The sequence below is a fragment of the Rhipicephalus microplus genome, chromosome 2 (assembly GCF_043290135.1).
Source record: "Rhipicephalus microplus isolate Deutch F79 chromosome 2, USDA_Rmic, whole genome shotgun sequence".
Classification (NCBI taxonomy): Eukaryota; Metazoa; Arthropoda; class Arachnida; order Ixodida; family Ixodidae; genus Rhipicephalus; species Rhipicephalus microplus.
In genome coordinates, this window is record NC_134701.1 from 151,458,086 (window position 1) to 151,466,415 (window position 8,330).

Sequence of the window (8,330 nt, forward strand, 5' to 3'; positions counted from 1 at the left end):
ATGTTCAATAAAGTTTTTACTCACTCACTCTGCAGCAAGTTATTTTGAAATACGGCAAGCGGATGCATAATAAAAATTATGAATAAGGTTTATAAAGTACTCAAAATGATGTTTTTTCAGAGAGCTTCTGTAAAGTGAGATTTTAAACACCCTGAAACAACGCATTGTTCTTTATACTTTTTTAGGGGGAATAAAAGGTGATAGGCCACATAGACGGTGCAACACGAACATATTAGGTATGTTTTTCTTCTTTTCTTTGTTTAACGAATGCTGTGAGCTTCTCAACATTCGCCTAGATGGTGGAGTTTAAATTGAGATATCTTGTTCACACCAGATGAGACTTCTAAGTGTAGGTAAGGGAGTGATTCGATGAACTAGAGAATTGAACAACCAAACAAAATAGGATACTTTAATTTTTACTAGAGAGATGGACAGTTCATTCTCACACATCTTATGCTTAACACGACTAAGGACCGGAAACTTGGTGGTCTTTGATTATAATCTGTGAAACCACGCGATCGAAGATGGACTTTACCTTTTATCAAAATGGGGTGCGATCGTATTTTATCCCTTATTATTGGGGTGAAATAGGTGTGTTCTAGTTTTATTATAATGTCGACGGTGTCATACTCATTGGTCACTCGACGTACTTAACGCACGGCTGCGGAAAAGCAGAATTCCTTTGTGGTTACTTATACCAAAATAAAACACTTGCGGCATAAAAGAGTGTAGGAGCGGTTTCACTTGCGTGCAGTTTAGGGAGGAAAGCAAGCTTTTTGACGGTTTTTCTTACAAATTCCATGAGGTGTGTTTGAAATACAGGAAGCTTTTGAGCTGTTGGTTTATCCGCTGAGTTTTTCGTAGTTTGTGCGAATGATCTTTCTGGAAGTACACTGACACCAATCAACTCATTGTTCGAAAGGTGTGGGCATATTGGAGTACGTCAGTCAAATTTTCATTATAAAATGACTATAGCCGTGGATTGGAATCGTAACTCTGCATATAGCACTGGAATGTAATGGGTAACTTATATTTATTTAAAGCGTCGAAAAAGCAGGTGCCCTTTCATTGACATGAAGGGTGGTGTCTGGGTAGTTAAATGATCAGGGAATATGAGGGTGTGTGGTGGTTGGTTGGTTGGTTGGAACAACTTTATTCTGGTGCTGCGGGACGTGCTCTAGCGTGCAGCGGGTAACTCCCGCGTCGGGACCGCTAGGAAAAACTTGTTCGCCCTTCGTAGGCCTTCTGAACAGCTTCAGACTCCTAATGGCGTAGTGGGCTGCATAGCATTGAGTGGATAATGGCGTAGCGAGTCCCCTACAAGTGGGCTTGTAATAGGTGCAAAAATAGTTTAAATAAGCTTCTCAAAGGTCTCTCTTCTAGCTTTCGCAATGCTGCGCGTTCCGCGCAGGCCTAGCAATTTTTTTTCTGGCAGGAAGAAGTGTTCCTGAAACTGCAGTTTTTTTTCCTTTTCGGAATAGTGCAGTAATAACTATTCTAATAAATACATTTGAAATAATTATTCGCTGTTGCACCAATTCAGCACTCATATTTGAAGAAGGTATGTAACAATACTCTTGAAACCCGCTGTTCACTCTAAAATACTGGGTCGCCCTCTTTTGCCTCAACTAGCTAATGTAGTCAGACGCTTACCTGTGTTTATAAAGTTTACGCTGACGTAAAACATATCACAGTTATTTTGCAAGGCCTTCCCTCTCCTATTTCATTTGCTGTATAAATTTCTCAATGCAGTGGACGTCCAGTGGTGTGTTCAAGATTGAAATTTTGAATGAACATAGAAATGCCTTGTCACATTTAGGGAGGTTACAGACAGTGCGCAAACATGTATTGAGACTGGCTTATACGGCTTCCTAGCTTCGACGTTACTTCAAAAGTCTTTTTGAAATATTGGTGGTATCACTTTGCCATCAATTTACACTTTAGTTATAAAATCGTCAGTGAATTATCTAGACGTTCTGCTTGTACCTTTGATATCTTCAAGTCTGTTTGTGATAGCCTTTTAGCGCTGGATTCAGGCTGAATCCGAAAAACGATTTATGTCTGCTGTAGAGGAGGATTGATTGATATGTGGGGTTTAACGTCCCAAAACCACTATATGATTATGAGAGATGCCGTAGTGGAGTGCTCCGGAAATTTAGACCACGTGGGGTTCTTTAACGTGCACCCAAATCTGAGCACACGGGCCCACAACATTTCCGCCTCCATCGGAAATGCAGCCGCCGCAGCCGGGATTCGAACCCGCGCCCTGCGGGTCAGCAGCCGAGTACCTTAGCCACTAGACCACCGCGGCGGGGCTGCTGTAGAGGAGGAAAAACAATGCTTATGTAAAACAATATCTTTGCTTAGGTATGCTTTAAATGTTTACGTGGTGCTATATAGACTCACTTAACTTCTGAGAGAGGACTACTTTGTGTGCCGAACATGTGAAAACTTTGGTTTGTGCTTGTTTCATACGCGATCGTAACGTGATCGCTAGGCATCAAGAAGGAAAAAAAACAAAGAAGCTACTGCCAAGAACAGCTGGGCAAGAGAAGGACGAGGAGAAATATTCGTATAAGAGCGTGAATTGTTTATGGCTGAATGTTCTAATTAGCCCAACTACTGCGGATCAACTCGGTCTTTGGAGATTTTAGGCAACGTTAGAGAGAAGGAAAGCGTTCTCTCTAACGCAACACTGAGCGTTCCTTAATGGGATACGTAGCCAGAAAACAGAAATTGAAGTATGATAACAGTAAAGCGGCGTACGAGAATTTTCTTCATAAAATTTTTTTGTAGATGTTGCCAGATGCTGAGAAAAGTTTCCTGAGCTAGCTGTTGCAATAAGTTATCACAGCTATGACGGGACAAGGGGCCCTTTTTTAGCTTTATCTGCACTGACGTAGTCATGATACGGAGCACGAGAACAAAGTGTAACGAACCAAAATACAGCAAGCCGGAGGTTAAGCCCAGGTTTGAGACCTCTTGCACGGAAATATGTACGACCGTTTTCAAAATTCTAAAATTTGTTTTTCTGCTATGGAGTTTAAACAACTAATGACGGCTTTTAATGTAGTGCAAATATTCTGTTCAAGCGTGGTTTGTCTATGCAATGACGTAGAAAATGCTGAGTTTTTCACTGGTGATAAAAACACTAATAATAGACAAGCCCCAGCAAGTTCAACTATAGGACTGCGTGTCTGCTAAAAGCACGACAGCTGCCGCCATGCAGTGCAGTGCAGAACTGAGTACTTGCAAATAATGATAAAGGTCTAAATATTCAAATATCATGAGCGAGCGCAAACTTTTCGATGCGTCAGCACCGAATGATGGAGCCGAGTTTAAAACAGGGCAAAGTTAAGCTCATGCCTGCAAAGCTTCCTCAGCTGGGCCTAACTGCGTGAGCCGGCAAACAGTACGGTCAACTTTTTTTCTTTGAAAGATGAGCGTTCCAGCCGCAAATCAAGGAAATGACATTAAAAGATACGCCCTCGCCCGGACGGACGAGATAAGCAGTAGAACGTGGTTCATCCGCAGTGCACTGATAAAGAAGGGCCTAGCAGGAGAGAAGCCGATCGAAGCGCGCTTTCTGCATGCGCGTGCTCATCCTCGACCCTATAGCAAATCGTCCGAGTCGTACGGTGCCGAGGCACAGAAAAGTCGCTGCTCGCGCACTATAGTTAAATATGTAAGTGGTGCTTCACCTCTTGACTTCCATAGCGTGTGTGTAGCTGTCACATCGCTAATTACGGTGCCATGAAATGGACACGATGTACCATACGGGCAGTTCTAACGTTGCTCCCAGAAGTATGCACAGATGGGGTAAGCTCGACCCGTTTCAAATCATTCACTTTTATATTTTTGTTGGATTGAATTGGGTAAACTTTTATTTGGTCCTCCAAAACACAGAGCACTGTGTTGCGGGCAGCTCCCACGTGGGGACTGAGATGCCAAGCTCCTCAGCCGCCTCGCGGGCTTGGTGGACAGCCCAGGGCTGATCTGCGAAGGATGAGCTGCGGATTGCCGCCTACCATCTGGCAGAGGTGATGTTCGATAAATGAGCGAATTCGGTACACCGCCAACGCATATGTTCTAATGAAGCTATTTCCCACAATGTGGGCAAAGATTACTTGGGTATAGAGTCAGGGTACATGATGTGTAACATTTTCAAAGTAGGGTACATCCGCGTTTGTAAGCCTTAATGTAAGTGCTTGGGGCCAAGTTATATTTTTGTGAGGTGGAGGGAAAATTCTTCTAGACAGGTAGAAATGTTTAGTGAGCTCGTTATATGTTGCAAGAATTTCCATTGCACAAGAGCTAGCTTTTTGCTAGTATCACTGCCTTGTGCTCATCCTGTGGGCCTTTTGGAAGTATGGTAGGTAGAAGCATGCAAGCGTAAAAGGGCTGTTAAGGGGAATAGCTAATTTCCCGCTGCGATCACTGTTTAATATGTGGGAAGCAGATTTTCGTGGTTGAAGAATTATCAAATCACTACTATCCGTGCTTACACTTACTAATTGTTGTTTTCATGCCTTTATTACTCCTCCTTTTCATCGAATATTTACTCTCGTATTTTTGTATCGATCAATTTTGCCGATGTGTCAATATGCTACTTGCCATCTCCGCTACCGCCATGTATTTCCAAACCTCACGGGATTGAATCCCGGCTTCGGCGGCTGCATTTTCGATGAAGGCGAAAATGCTGTAGGCACGTGTGCTCAGATTTGGGCGCACGTTGAAGAGCCCAAGGTGGTCAGAATTACTGGACCCCTTTACTACGACGTCTCTCATAATATGGGGGTATTAGGACGTTAAACCGCACATATCAATCATCATCATCAATTTCCAAACCTCATATCTTGTGTTCCAACTTCCCATCAGTAAAAACTGTGCCCTCCACAATAACAAATCGCTGAAATGTGAGTCATATGATGCTTCCTGAATCATAACACAAAACAAATGAGCGATGTACCACAGAAATGTAAAAGTTAGCAACAAAGAAATAAGGACAACGTATGTAAAGCGCCTTCCTATCTTCCAAGAAAGGCAATGAGCGACTTTATTGAAGATCCTTAAAACGCTTCCGGGTAACGCGTCTATAGTTAGTTGACCATACTTTCTTAGCTCAGTGTCCAGTTGCCTAAATTACTCTACTAGTCTTAAATTACTCTGCTTAGCTCAGTGTACGTGACTGTAAATTACTCTGCTAGGTGCGGAAGGAAATTAGCGGGAGAATGGCATTGCTGTCAGGGCGATGGCGCACGTAACGTCACTGCATTAGTGTCCAGACGTCCTTAACGAGCAGTGCGGAGTTGAGTGTGTTGTTGTGGGCTAAGGCTGGATATAGTGGCAATAAATCTACGCTTGTAGTATATGCGGTGCAGACGAAGACATGTTGCAGGTAATTATGTAGAGTTGCTCTCGCACATCTACAACACACGTCGCTATAATGAACGCTTGATGTAGTGTTCTTGAAATACGCTTCGCTACCCTGTGCTTGTTGAAGTGGTATTAGAATCACACCCACGTTAGATGACAAAGCAATACATCACGTTTTCGTAGCGCATTACGCTTCTGCAGGTACTCCTGGATAAAACAGTATGCAATCCGAATATGCCAGCTCGCGAGAAAGTAAGAACTGCTTTTTTTTTATGGCAGCCAACAAGGACATAACAATGAGGTTGTGGCAGTTAACTATACTTTTATTACGGCAGATAAAATAGACCGATGCATTTCACTACGCTGGCTTCATTCATGCTTTCGGTATTTGGAGAAACGAAGCGGACAAATTTATTGCCCGGAATAGCTAAACGCTGGCAACAGGGCACAGTATGCACCAACACAGCGTAATGACGAGAATGCAGGAACCCAGTTTGTATACAGAATAATATACAAAAAGGACGATCCTGATGTCTCATACCAATCTGTACCCAGTGCAGCGTTAGTGCATTGCATTAAAGATTACCAGTAATATTAAGGCTTATTGGATTTTCCTACCTTGGTTTTGGTTGACGGAAATGTCAAGACAAACGCAAAAAATATAAGAAGCATAAGTATAAATGCAGGAACAATACTACTCTTCGGAAAGGCTTTCTTGCACAATTGAGGCTGTAGGAAGAACGTCGGCGCCTTTTAAAAACAAACGTCACTACCGAAGAGCTCTTACTGCGTTTTCCAGACGTCCGCACTTCTATAGGCGATAGTGCAGTAAATATATTAGTCTGTTAGCATGCGAGTACCCACTCACAGTGTTTTTGGCGCATAAGCCGAACATACATGATAAGATATACAGCTTGGTCTGATGCCCTATACGTGGAAAATGTGCTTACGTCGACGATTTGTATAAAATTCAAACCAATGAAAGACGACTCAAATTACGTTGACGTGGATGTTCTGTTTCTGGCCCACATAAATGGACCTAAAGTCGCACCACATGTCTGGGTGCAATTATGTTGCACACTATCTTCAAGGTTTGCGTTGACTTTAACACCTGGGCTTCCACGCTAAGGGTCCACGTTCGAGTACTATTTTCGCGTGGACATTTTGTTGACGACAATAGTCTTTCTTGGGGACCTTCGACGCAAAAATTTTGACCTGTCTGTTTGTCTGTACATTTGTCTGTTTGTCTACCCTTAACCGCACCGGGTACGCTAAAAGGCAGCAGCAGATACCTCAAACGGCCGACCCCATACGCAGCATCCACCAATGTTGCTCAACATTCAGCGTTCACGCTTCTGCAATTGTCAAAAAAAAGCTATTATTGCGCATATCTGAGACACCATAACAAGACGTATATATTCTTTATATGCGTCGTTTACCAGAAAAGGCATACATAACTAATTTTAGGGACCGTAGGATTTATCACGCTGCGTTGATCATAGAACGCTTGCACAAAAAGGCGAGTGTTTCCAACACTTCGCTAAAACGACATGGTCGTCATCGTAGCAAAGCCCATCACTTAGCCTTCTACACCAAAGCGCGCGGCTCTGAGACGGGCGAGCACGACCCTCTCAGAGCCATTCACCAATTTTCTTGCGCAGGACATCAAATAAATGTTTTGTTCACTCTCTTCACACGCAAGACTATTGTCTTTCGACGAAATTTGCATAATAACATGCAGATATGGGGCCAATTTTTGTTTTGTCGTTTTATTCTTTATTTAGTTGCCGCTGTAATCATCGGTGGCAGTGGACAACTGCGGCGGCCAAAAATGTCTTTTATATCCTAACTGTTTTTTTTTTTGCAGTTCAGATTTGTCTCGTTCACACGAGTTCTCTCGAGTTGTCTCCCCTTCCGATGTAATGACCATGCCATACCAGTCAACCTTTTACCAGTCAGATTTAGGGGTGGAAGCATAGGCGTACACAGAGGGGATAGACCTGCTCCCCCCCCCCCCATAGTGATTAGAGGAGGGGAGCATTAAGCCAGCCCCATACGTAATACTATAGGGACGGGGCCTCTGCAACGAACATTCTCCCTAAAGGGTGCCCTGGTACACGCTTAGGGGGGGGGGGGGGGACGGGAGTCGTGTTTTGTGTGAGGTGCTCGAACCCTTAATTACACAATTCAGGAGTCAACCGCAAGCGTCCGCAGCATTTTTAGCAAACCTGAAGGTAATTATTGTGATTTTTTTGATAAGTTAGGTTAGTCGTATTACTGCGGACCTTGTTCTTTCAGCCTAATTAAATTTTTAACATTGCTAGTCCAGCTGTCGTCTGCATTGTGCACTTCGATGTAAACGTCAGCACGCCACATCAGATGTATGAATGGGTAACGAGATGGTCCGGTGAAGTTGTCCGCACTTGAAACAAAGAAGGTTTTGTTTTACTGGGCGTATTTCCGTGTGGTTTTATTTTTTACCGCTCAAATTATTGTACCGTGGTTATCATTGAAAACAAGCTGCAGCGAGTACAATATGGCTATAGTAATATTTCATTGATATTTTCGGCAAGTTTCTTAACGTAGTGTTTTTTAATCTCATGTATGGAAAAAATGAACTTCACCCTCTTTAAATTATTCTGTTTCCCTCGTAATTTCTTCACAACAGATAAATTAACAATTAGCCTTCTCTATGCTACGCCTGGCCTAAGTATTCATCGAACGTCTTCGATAGCTCCGTAATACGCCTGTTTACTTGCTTCAAATTATTCCCGCACAAGTTGCTGTTGCAGAAAATTTTAAGCGAGCGGATTCTTTATTTCTGAACTGAATTGTTTTCTGGATGTTACTTATTTTTTCCGCTTGCACCGCATTAGACGTCGCAAAAAATGCCAATCTCACGCTGCCACTCAAATGATATAAGTGTGGCAATTATCTCAACATTCACAATACTC